Raw genomic sequence first — 12,939 nt, 5'->3', positions numbered from 1 at the left:
ACAGTCTTCAGAGGCACAAATGGGCCCACCCTTCATTGTCTACCTGTGCTGAGCTTACTGGAGGAGACGTCACAGGACTGGCGCTTTAGTATAAAAGAAACGTCTATTTGGTCTTTCTGGGCTCCCGCTTTTTATAGGGAGGTGGTGACGCAATCCTGAACTCTGTACTTTTACAAGAACAGGGAGCCCTTTCCACGTCATCGCGAGCAGGGATCCACTTAATCCAGGAAGCCTGCCTCGCTCTCTTGAGGATCCCTCCTTGCCCCCCGGGCTGAATGGGCCCCACATTTGCCCCAAAGTCTTAACACGCAACATCTCCCTCTCTCCCCCCCCCATTTCTTTTAGGGGTAGCCGCCGACTTCGCACCCTGGGATTTCTCCCCGACCCCATCAAGACAAAATCTGCCCCCCTCCCCTCCCGTGTTTACATTCACGGATTTCGCTCAGCTCTTCCTGGTTTGCGCTGGAAATCGTCTGCAGGAGCCCCACCCACCCCTCGGTGCTCCGAGAGCTCCGCGCACCCGGGTCGGCGCGAAGGTGCTTCGGGAGGGAAGGAGCGGGGGGAAAGCGTGGCCGAGAGCAGCTCCCGGTTCTGGAAGGAGCAGCCTCCAAGCCCGTCTCTAAGCGCGGGCTAGTGGCGGCAAGCGAGGACATCTGTCATTGTGACGGGCCAGCTGCTGCAAGCACGCGCTCCCGCTGGAGCCTTTAGATCACAAAGCTCCTCTCACCTGCACGGCCAGGGAGAAGAAATCTCTCTCTCTCTCTCTCTTTTCTCCTTCTCTCTCTCTCTCTTTCTCTCCTTCTCCTCTCCCCTCGCCTTCTCCTTCTCTCCCTCTCTCTCGCTTTCTCTTTCCTTCTCGCCCCTCTCTCTCCCGCCTCCCCTCTCCCTCTTCTTCTTCTCTCTCTCGCTGTCCCTCCTTCTCCCTCTCCTTCTCTCTCTCCCCTTCTCCTTCTGGACTGGCGAGGCAAGGCAGGTCACGCTTCGAGAGGCGTGAAGGAAAAGGAAGAAGTGGCTTCCTCTGACTGACAACGTTTATTGATCGGCAACGTCGGGCAAGCAAGTTGCGGGGAGCCGGTCGGCGGGAGATCGCCCCTCAGCCTCGTGTCTTCCGGTAGGCTCCAAAACCTGACCCGCCAAGCTAGCCTGACCTTCCACTTCCCAAAGGCCGCCTTTTCTCTCTCTCTCTCTCCTTTTTTCCTTCCTCCTTTCTCCCTCCTTCGAGATTTCCTTCATTGTGTGGCTGAATTGCGTGGAGGGGAGTCCCCCTCGGTCTCCACCCCCGCTCTTCTCCTTCTCTGCTTTGGCTGGTGGATGCTGACGATACCCCCCCCCCCCACCGAAGCAGGCGAGGCCCAACTGAAAAGAAAAGGCGTGCGGGGAGAGGAGGGGGAACCAAGCCCGCCAGCACGCGAGAACATCTTGGGTGCGTTCCGACAACCTTTCTCGGGTTTTGTCCCAGGGTTGTTGTCTCTTCGGTGGGAGTTGCCCGAGGATTTAGAGAAGGAGGCGGAGGGAAGGAGGGAGGCGACAAAGCTGGGGGAAGGGGGGGGATACGGTCGATTGTGACAGGTTGCTGAACATCTGGCGCAGCGTTGGCATTAACGGGGACGACGAGTCTCGGATTAGTCAATCTCCCACGCGTGAAATCGCATATCTCAATATTGTGATCTGGCTTGCGGAAACGGGAAGGAAGGCTTCCCACGTTTTGTAGCCCGTTACCGAAACAATCATAGGCAGAGAAGAAGGCAAGTTTATTGTCCTCTTCTCCTCTTGGCCTAATGGTGCATGGAAGGTTTGGTACTTCGTTGTTCTGTGTACACTTTGGGGCATAGTACTGTGGCATCCCCTCCCTTTTCATCTCACTCTACAACTAGTGTCAGATAACTTGACCATCCATGGTTGGAGTACAGTGATACCAAACATTAATGGCTGCATTCACTTGCAACACCAAACCAGGTCAAGGAATGGCTCAATGCTGCATTTGCATACCCTAAATGTGGTTGGTGCTGCCATCAAATTTTGTGTGTAGCTAGCATAACATTTTGCAAAATTCCAGCTGTTTGCATTAGCTTATGGCTGAGTGTATTGCACAGATCCCCAAAATGGGCTAATTTAAGAACCAATGTTTAGGATGGCCATTCAACCTGAGAGTGCTTTGTGTGTACTAGCAGTATGACATCTTGACTTGAAATTGTTAGTAAAGAACTGTAGCTGGAAAGGCCTCCCATGATCAAATCAAACCTTTATTGTCAATGCACAACATGTGTACAATGAAATGGAATGAAATTGATGTGGTAGATGGAGCTGAGCAAGGCTTTTCCTATGGCCCAAGTTGAATTAGAGCTCCCATTCTCCTCTGATAGAAAGAGCTGTAAAAATGTAATTGTAAGTAATTTTTTGTTTCGAAGAAGTGATTCTATAGCAGAGAATTCAGTAGCTAAACAGGGTGGAAGTGGCCCTGATGTTGTTGTTGTTTTTTTTGCTGCTGATTGCAGTCAAGAAATGGAGAGTCTTATAACTGAGTCAGTTGAATGAATGTGCAAATGAATGAATGAATGATTGAATGAATAAATGAAAATAAACTCTGTGCCCAGCCTGGTGAGATTTCTTCTTGCTCAAATGGCATCATTAGAAGAATGTGTGTCTGCTTGCAAAGTTGGCATTTTATGATTTCGTGAAAATAAAATCTGGAAATAATCTTCAGCCAAATTTCATCAAACAGGAAAAAAAAATTGTTTTGACAGGTGCCATGCAATTGAACCAGAAAAGAGGAATTAAGTCTTTTCCGTTCCACCACCATTGCTACAAGATCTTTTTTTTTTTTTTTTTGCTTTGCTTTGCTTTGGGGTTACATCTTCCTGTTCTCAAAAGAAAACAACAGTAATAACTCAGTAACTTTCTCTTTCCTCTGAATAAGGCAGCAGCCAGGAGTTCCCGCTATCATTTTTAGCCAATGTGGCAGCGATGCATATTCCCGGAAGAAAGAACCTTAAACCCGTGGTGAATTAACTTGCAGGTCTTGCAATGAACGGAGTGACCTTTATGACTATTTAGGAAATTTCTGCTGGTACAAACTTAGCAGTAAGTTGGCTTTTCCAAAACACACCTGTATTGCAAGTATAAATCTCCTTGCCAGCAAATTACAAAGTGCTGGTGCTGGAAGAAATGTCCTTCTGGGTTCAGTTCCAAGTGGGGGGAAAAGACACCGGCAACATGGAGGCTGCTTGGAAAGATGGTTTAATGGTGGACAGGATCACATGGCTTGAGTTCCTAAATAGAAAAGTGGGATCACATGCTTCAGATGTTGGGTGAAGAAGAAAAAGAGAAAGAAGGGGCTTGCTGAGAGTTCCTGAGTTTTTTATACTCTCTGTTCGGCCCCACCTCTCTGTTTCCTGTTCCTGTGTAAGAAATGTATTCTGATTGGTTGTCAGACTCCCATGAGGCCATGCAGGGGCAACTCTGTAGGCTGTCTTGAGTCCATGTTTGGTTGACCATTGCATCTTCCCAGGTGTCCTGTGGTGAGTTTCTGTAGAAGGCTAATTCTACCTTTGTTATATGGAGTAGACTAGCTCAGGCTTATTTTAATGGCTCAAAGGTGAGGGCTATTAAGAGTGAGTCTATTTCCTGCCAAAAAATATGTTTCTCCATTTCTTATCCAGGGAAATATAATATTCTGCCGTTTCAATATTTCCTAGGATATTTCATTCTTCTAGGAGAGAGGTGGGTTTTAACATCCTACACTGATTGTGGTTTTTAAAGCTGTGCATGGCTGTCTGTGTAGGCTTGCATACAGTTGCTACTTATTTGTCTTGCCAGAGATTGGGATCTGGCCATTTCTGCCGTTGTCACAGGTTTCTGGAATGCTTTCTCTTGGAAGGGATTTACCATTTTGTTGGATTTTGAAAAGACCACAAACCACATCTTTTTAAAAAACAGACTCTTACTTAGACAATGATTTTTTTTTAAAAAAATCGATAAAGTATTCTCTAATTTGAACTTTGGTTTTATTACTGCAAACCATTATAATAATAAAATGTCTTCAAGTGAATTACTGGATACTTGGTGATCCAGGAATATTGATTTAGATCTTTTGGCAATAAATGGAAATGTCTTGTGACTTCTTCTCAGAATGCTGCTGTCACAGTGTCACCTACAGTCTTGGGTTTTCTACTCACATATTAACTAGCTTTGATTCGGTTTAGCTTTTTGAGATCCGCGAAGGTCTGCCAGAGTAGACCAATTGATGGTGTAAGAAATAAGATTAACTGAATAATCAAATACGATCAGGTTTTTCATCTTAACTCCTGTACATCCTGATTGGGTTCAAACATCCCATTATGTCACTTGCAGTTAATCATTGGGAAATAATTATTAAATAATAATAATAAGGACACGGTGGCTCAGTGGCTAAGACGCTGAGCTTGTCGCTCAGAAAAGTCGGCAGTTTGGTGGTTCGAATCCCTAGTGCCGTGTAATGGAGTGAGCTCCCATTTACTTGTCCCAGCTTCTGCCAACCTAGCAATTAGAAGAATCGAATAGAATTCTTTATTGGCCAAATGTGATTGGACACTCAAGGAATTTGTCTTTGGTGCATATGCTCTCAGTGTACATAGTGTTCAAAAGTGTTTGAAAACATGTAAAAATGCAAGTAGAAAAATAGGGATCACCTTTGGTGGGAAGGTAACAGCATTCTATGCACCTTCAGCATTTAGTCATGCCGGCCACATGACCACAGAGATGTATTTGGACAATGCTGGCTCTTCGGCTTTGAAATGGAGATGAGCACCATAGAGTCAGGAATGATTAGCACATATGTTTGAGGGGAACCTATTTACCTTTACCTTTAACAACAACTTGCACAAAACATTAAACTCTTAACTCATGGCTTATGGACATAATGCAAGGGGCCAACCTTTTCTTCTGACATGAGAGTCAAAATTATTGGGGTGTTTTGGGAAGGGGGAAAGTGGCAGAAAGTGGAGTAATGACATTAGAGTGGGACTGTGATTTGCATTGTTTTCAAAGGGGAGTGGTCCTTGCTTTTCAAAACAGCATTCAGACTACTTTAGAGTTTACATTACTTTTTGTATTCAGTATATAAAGATATGAATGTCTAATTTTCAACTTGAGAAGTGGATAATATCCACAAAAGAATTTGGTGCTGCACATTTTCTTCTTCCAGCACTTAATACATTGTGTGAACTGGAATACACTTTTTATATGAAGTCAACCAGACACATGAAAAGATAGAAGTGGAATGCTTTTAAGAATAGTGAAAAAAATCTTCATTTGTGATCCATTTGAGCTGGTCAAGATATTTTAGCATTGCACGGGTCTTATTTGTGTCTTACGGTTTTTTCTTTCTTTCATTCAATCGATTACTGGGACAAGTTCTTACAGTTTTCTCGACTAGGTTTTTCAGAAGTGGTTTGCCTTTACCTCCTTCCCAGGGATGAAAAAAAATGACTGGCACAAGGTCACCCACCAGGTTTTGTGCTTAAAGCAAGACAAAAATTCATGGCATCCTGGGTTCTAGCCAATGCCTTAACCATTACATCAAATCCTTATAAATAGGATACTATAACTCACATAAGAGCAGCTTTGGGGAACTTAGACATTGTTCATATTCGTGAATACCAGTTCCCAGAATTCACAGCAATAATCATGCTAACTAGGGAATTCTGGGACCTGGCAGCTGGAGAGTGTTTAGGTGGGGAAGGCTATCTAAGAGCCATGATTCCAGCTCCTACATTCTTGTGCAAGCTGTTCCTCCCTTTGGTCTCCTATCTTGAACTGGATTTCTGTTCAAATTGTCTTGAATGTGAGTAGTAGTTTCCAACTGATTGGGGAAAAAACAATTTACTTGTGTTCTAGGGAACATGACTAGTAATTCCACAGCAAACAGAATACACCGAGCTAAAACTCCTACATTTATTCCAGTGTCCTGTTCAAACATGTTGAAATAATTACAACAATATAAATTGATCACACTTATGTAGGGAGGCATGGAAACGGCTTGGAAAAAACTACTCAGAAGCCATTAAGATAACAGGAGCAGGAAAGTGTCCTAAGCCCAGGAAGTAGAAAAGTATTTGAAAGGGACTTAGACTGGTTCCCTACTAACCCACAGCGGTATAAGGAGTGGGGGAACAGAGGTAGACTTATAGATTCTGTTATTATGGTCTATCTCTTTTTTTTTTTAGCAATAGACTTATATACCGCTTCATAGGCCTTTCAGGCCTCTCTAAGCGGTTTACAGAGAGTCAGCATATTGCCCCCAACAATCTGGGTCCTCATTTTACCCACCTCGGAAGGATGGAAGGTGGAAGAAGTATAATGTATACTTCTGGTTTTCCTGTGGAGTCAGTTTCTGGATCTGATTTAGCCCATAGGGATGATGACTTGTAATATACTAAGTCATTTGTTTAGTTTTTCTTCTGCTGCTGGACATTTGTTGTGTGATTGGCTTTTGTTTCACATAGCTGTCATTATCTACGAAATGCAGATACAAAATGTGTAATTCTCTTCTTTAAGGTGTCAGAATAAGTGAAATTGAAATAAATACAGAGTAGATGTCCTGGCCTTTTCTAGATGTTAAGTCACCTTTAAGGTTATTTTACTGTATTCACTGTATTACTTCATAAACTTTTCATGAACTAATATTTACTTTAGCATACATATACTGCATTATCCAGAAACAAAATAATGGTTTAATGACAAGAAATTAAATTCTAAAAGGATCTTAAGAAAGAAATTACCTGCAAGAAGTTCAGGCAGAATTAAACAGTAACTGTTCACATAACAATGTTGAATATTTCACAGATATTCATAAAAGAATGAGACAGAATTGAATAATTCGTTGGGATCTTATCTTGCCTTGAAAGATATATACATTAGGTTTATTTCTCTTGTATGTGAACCATAGATTATATTAATGTTTGATTCATTCAATACATGCAATCAAGTTGGTGTCAACTCTTAGTAACCACATAGATAGATTTTCTCCATTATGATCTATCTCTACTCTCATCCTTCAAGCCTTCCAACAGTGCACTCCTCACCACTGTAACTGAGCCCACCCATCTTGCTGCTGGTTGTCCTCTTCTCTTTCCTTTAAGGAAAGGGACCTTTCCCCAGGACTTTCTCTGAAGAGCTAGGTCTTCACATAATATATCCAAAATAGAATAATTTGAGCCTGGTCTTTACACCAAACTTTAGGTTGATTTGTTCAATGATCCATTTGTTTGTTTCTTGGATTGTCACTGGTATTTTATAACACTATTCAGTAGTATTCTATAATCAGGGATGGGCTGCTGAGAATTTGCAGGGGTTCGGGAGAACCTCTATCTAAGATTCTGTGCATTTTGGAGAACCCCCAAATCCCACTCCTCAAGTTTCAAGTTTATTAGAATTTGTATGCCGCCCACTCCCATAGGGACTCTGGGCGGCTCACAACAGACAAGAAACATTTAATTTTAAAAAATAGAGATAAAAAAAATAAAAACACAGTATTTAAATTCATGTCACCCATTCCATCTAAGCTGGGCTGGATATTAATCAACAGCCCCAGGCCTGCCGGAACAGCCAGGTCTTGACGGCTTTACGGAAGGCCAGGAGAGTGGTAAGGGTCCGGATCTCTGCAGGTAGATCGTTAGACAGGGCCAGCGCAGCAACAGAGAAGGCCCTCCCCCGGGGAGTCGCCAGCCGGCATTGTCCGGCTGACGGCACCCGGAGGAGGCCCAACCTGTGCGATCTTGTTGGTTGTTGGGAGGTAAGTGGCAGGAGGCGGTCTCTCAGGTAGCTAGGTTCTAAATCATGAAGGGCTTTAAAAGTAACAACTAGCACCTTGAAGTGCATCCAGAGACCAATAGGAAGCCAGTGCAGCTCGCGGAGGATAGGTGTAATTTGGGTGTATCTAGATACACCCCATATCGCTCGTGCGGCTGTGTTCTGGACCAACTGTAGTCTTCGAACACTCTTCAGGGGCAGCCCCATGTAGAGCGTGTTACAGTAATCCAGTCTTGAGGTGACGAGGGCCCGGCCCGGTCACCCCACCCCTCCCAGGAGTCCCCATGTGGCCTGTTTCGGATGTAGGTAAATGCAGGGCATGCGCAGAGGCTTGGGGCGGGCAAAAATTGGGCCTACTGAAAGTTCAGGAAGTTTTAGCAAGAGGTTCTCTGCTGGGTTGCTGGGTAACTGTAGTTATGGTGGCCATGGCCTAGTTGGCCTCCTGCACCAAGGCAGACGCCGTTTTTACTCTCCCGGAGACTCGAAGAAAGCCTCTGGAGCCCAGGGAGGGTAAAAAAGCCCCCCCCCAACTTGGTGCAGGAGGCTGACTAGGCCAAGCCCACCATGGCCACAGCCACCCAGCAATCAGGCAGAGAACCCCTTGCTAAAATGGTTGAAGCCCACCCCTGTTTATAATACAAAAGTTCTTAACACTATCAATACTTTCCTATTCTACTTCTTCAAAGTCCATTTGTTACTTCTATATTGTCATGAGGAAATACCAATTGCTTGCACTACATACATCTTTGAAGGTATATAGACACAAGAGGGCCTTTGAGTATCTTTCTGAAGGTCTTCATAGCTTAAGGTGACCAGACATAACTCTTTTGGCAGGACACCCCCTCTTTTTGATGCATTTTCCCGCATCCCGCCCGCTTTTTTAAAAGGCACGCTTTTTTTGGTGCTGGCAGCTCCCGCCCATCAGCTGCTGGGCTGGCTCATCGTTCTGTTCTATGCTACCTACAAATTTAAGCCAGCCCAGCCTGCCGCTCACTGAGTTGATTGGCTGGACTCCAGCCAATCAGTGAGCTGGCCAACCAGCTCACTGATTGGCTGGACTCCTTAGCTGAGCACGCATGGAGTCTCCATTTTATTTTGTCTTTCTTGTTGGGGTTGCAGCTGCGCTTACTGGTGGTGAGTAAAATAAATCATGTTTTGTAAAAAATTTTACTCGGGAGTAAATTTTACTTACTACTGAGTAAAAATTTTACTCGGGAGTAAAATTTACTCCCGAGTAAAAATTTTACTCGGGAGGAAAAAGCGGCTGCCGGTCCTGCAGAGAACTTCCATCCAGACTTGCCCCCCCCCCCCCCCCTGCTGGCTGTGAACTCCGCAAAGCCAAAGGGGGAGAAGGCAGGGGGCTGTCTCCTCCTCCCAGCCCAGCAAACAGTCCTTTTTTCAGCTGTGCAGACAACTTCCACGTGGCTCTTGCAGCCCGGCAGAAGCATTTTTTCGGGGGAGGGCTTTGCCTTAAGCAAGAATTGCATTAAAGACCAGAGCAACAGGTATCAAATTATCTTGAACAATAGTTTGCAGTGTTTTCATATCTTGCACCCAGCTTTTTAAATTTATTATTAAATAATTTGTATTCTATCAGGGGCTTTCAGCAGTTTACAGCAACAAAAATGCCAAATAAAATTATATTATTATAAAATCATTGTAACAATTCCACAAAAACAATAAAAAGAAAATCCAGTGATAAAACCATATTAAATCCCAATGGCTCTAGAAGACAGAATAATTTGTACAGCCTTCCTGAATGGACAGCAGGTTAGGGCTCCCTGCTCTGGAGGAGGTTTCCAAAGGATGGGCACTGAAACCTTCCTCCTGAGAAAGCCCTACCTTTGTCATGAATGGGATTACAGGGCCTCCCCAGAAGATATTTAAAGCTCTGGTAAGATAACTTTGAGGGGGGTGGTCTTTAAATATTTGGACTTTAAGCTGATTTTGGAACATCTGTAAATTTGAAAGCACAAAAAATGCTATTGGCTTGTTTCCAGATGAGTCATTTACTGTAAGGAGTATAGGCTCAATGTATTTTAAAATAATATTTTATTTATTGTGCATATGATTTTTTAAAATAGTGGTATTCTGTGTTGATTCTTTTTTTAAATTGTCTTAGACTATTTAAAAAAAGATTCTATCCAAAATAAATTGAAACAAGCCATTTTTAAAATTTCTATGCACAATACTTTGAAATGGACTCAGGAGTCATGATTGACACTGAGTGAATTTGCACTTTTAATAATCAGGAAGATACAATGGCATTGAAAAAAGTGACTGATGACCATTTTTCACACTTAGCGACCATTTTCACACTTAGCGACCGTTGTGGCATCCTCATGGTTACGCGATCAAAATGTTGATGTTTGGCAACAGATTCGTATTTCTGATGATAGTTTGAAATGGTGACAGTATAAATTATTGCTGGTGTAATACTTAACAATGGTTTTTAAGGATTTCTTTTATTATTTGGGGGGGGATTTTTACTTTTAAATTGTTTATAAAATGTATTTACTACAAGAAATGTTCCTTTTTGCAAATGTGATCTTTGCAAATCTTTGTGATGCAATATGTTCAGACCAGGTTTATGTGTCTCAAAGTGGCTGCTATTCTATGGGCAGGCCAGGTTGGTGCAAGGCAGCTTTGCCAGATTTGGTGTGTTTCACCCTCATTGAATTTTATATCGTATAAAGAATGGAAGGAGGAAGGAAGAGAAAAAAGGAGGAAGGGAGTGAGTGAGGAAAGAAGAGGATGGAAGGAGGGAGGAAGGAAGGAAGAGAGGGAAAGAGCAGAAGACAGATAAGGTGAAGGTAGATAAGCAAGAGGAATGAAGGAAGAAGTGAGGAGTCTCGAGGAGGGGGAAAACATTTAGTGACCAAAGTTACAATGGCATTGAAAAAAGTGACTGATGACCATTTTTCACACTTAGCGACCATTGAGACCATTTTTCACACTTAGCGACCGTTGCGATCATTTTTCACACTTAGCGACCGTTGCAGCATCCTCATGGTCACATGATCCAAATTTTGTTTGCCAACAGATTCGTATTTATGCTGGTTTCAGTGTCCTGGGGTGACCTTTTGACAAAAAATTTTTTTTTAAATCAAGCCCCCCCCCCCCCCTGGTCAAGGGTGTCCCTCTTTTCCAATCTGAAAATCTGGTCACCTTATCATAGCTGCTCTACCAAGTATTAGTCTGTATGATTGTTCCCTTACTATTTTGGTTCATCCCAAAATGCAGAAACTATCTTCCACTTTGATATCTTCCCTGTCAATTTTAATTATTAACAATTAAACATTAACAATTAGAAGGAGAATAAAGAACGCAATTTATGCCACAGTTAAAAATAGTTTCTGTGGTTTAGTGATTTAATTGTTTAAACTCTCCCCCCCCCCCCGAGTCTGATTTATATAGGTGTGTGTCAATTAGGATTTTTTAAAAAATCATTAAGGTTACCAGATCTGAGCTGCCGAAATAAAGGCAAATATAAATAGATTCCAAGAGATCCAGGGAGAAACGAAGTCTTTATGGCCAACTTATGGTTATCTGGATTTCTATAGACCAAAATTTGTGGCCCTACTATAAAGTTTACCTTAAGCATGGAGTAGGCATTAAAAAAAATAACCTCATTCTGTGGGCATGCTGTGATGGATTTTTTCCCCAAAAAATAAACTATAATATAAAATAATTGATAGCAATCTCACATGTTTATATATCGTAGGACTATACTCTCTTGGGTTTATGTTTTGTTTTCTCTTGTAATTTTGCACTTTTAAAATATCTGCTTTCTTGATTAATGGAAAAATTGGTTATACACTGGAGAGAGAAATCAATTGCAGAGCTGATTAAGGTCAGTCATAGAAATCACATTGAAAGTATGACATGCTAGGATGTATGTCAGATGAATATAGTGGTTTAATAACTATTTAGCTAGGATTAAATCTCTAGCTGATATCAATGACACTTATTTCTAAGTGGACTTATAGAGGATTTCATTGTAGAGAAGATCCCTTGTATAATTATACAGCTGGCGTAAACATACTTTTCTAATCCATTACTTTATTACTACTACATTCAGTAGGATAATTCATTTTTTAAATATCTGAAATACCATCCATCAGAGAAATGAAAGTGAACTGCTGTTCCAAATACACTAGAATAAGAAAAATGTTCATATCATCAAATAATAGCTAAACCAAAGAATTTATGACTGAAACAATTATTTTCCTATCATATTATGCTGCCACATTTGGATTATAAATCTCTTATTTTTTTTCAAAGCCTCATATTGACAGGTGATGATGTAGAAATAGCTATAATAATTGAATAATCAACTATGTGAAAAAATGACTTACAGTCTGTTTTAATTAGATAGATAAGCAATTGTTTTTCTTTTGTTTTCGCCCAAGAGAAGAAAATGCCAATGAGACGAGCATTCAGTGAGAAATTGTTCCACCTTTGTGTCCTTATATGACAATGTTTTGTTTCATTATATAGTTATCTGCCTTGGACTCTGCAACTTCTTAAACTTCCTGCATTTCATTGAATTCCAAGGAAAAATAATAAAATTCCAGGGAATTCATACAAGATGTTTTAGATCAAGACATTTGCTGCAAAATGATGAAGATAGAAGTAACATCTGTGCTCTCTTCCACTTTCAAAGTTGCAGTGAGCTCAAAAACTTAAAATCTAAATATATTCAAAAGTACCTTGAATGTGGGATACAACAACTGAAGTAATTTTCACTTGGGATGTTGTATAATAGCAATAGCAATAGCAATAGCAGTGGACTTATATACCGCTTCATAGGCCTTTCAGGCCTCTCTAAGCGGTTTACAGAGAGTCAGCATATTGCCCCCAACAATCTGGGTCCTCATTTTACCCACCTCGGAAGGATGGAAGGCTGAGTCAACCCTGAGCCGGTGAGATTTGAACCGCTGACCTGCTGATCTAGCAGTAGCCTGCAGTGCTGCATTTAACCACTGCGCCACCTTGGCTCTTAAATCTTTGGAGCAGGGCTTCTTTTCAATGATAGCTTGACCAGAGTAACTTCTAGGGCTGATTTTCAAACCAACATCACAATATTGCTTCTAAAAGTAAACAATTGTGTTGCTCCACTTCGTTCACAGATTTTTTTGACAACTACTA

General features: G+C 42.0%; 1 protein-coding gene across 1 annotated transcript in view; it reads left to right on the top strand.

Moving 5' to 3' along the window:
* Positions 1-896: 896 nt before the first annotated feature.
* MBP (myelin basic protein) overlaps positions 897-12,939 on the top strand; it is a 152,562-nt gene continuing 140,519 nt past the window's right edge. The window contains exon 1 of the mRNA XM_087707336.1: positions 897-1,111. The gene's annotated coding sequence lies outside the window, so the exon portion shown is untranslated. The remainder of the gene's footprint in view (positions 1,112-12,939) is intronic.

This window comes from Thamnophis sirtalis, unplaced genomic scaffold (genome assembly GCF_051295495.1).
Source record: "Thamnophis sirtalis isolate CommonGarterSnake01/CBP01778 unplaced genomic scaffold, rThaSir2_p1.2 scaffold_2, whole genome shotgun sequence".
In the NCBI taxonomy this organism is placed as follows: Eukaryota; Metazoa; Chordata; class Lepidosauria; order Squamata; family Natricidae; genus Thamnophis; species Thamnophis sirtalis.
The sequence above is the reverse complement of the archived record's forward strand: the minus strand, read 5'-3'. Positions and strand labels throughout refer to the sequence as shown.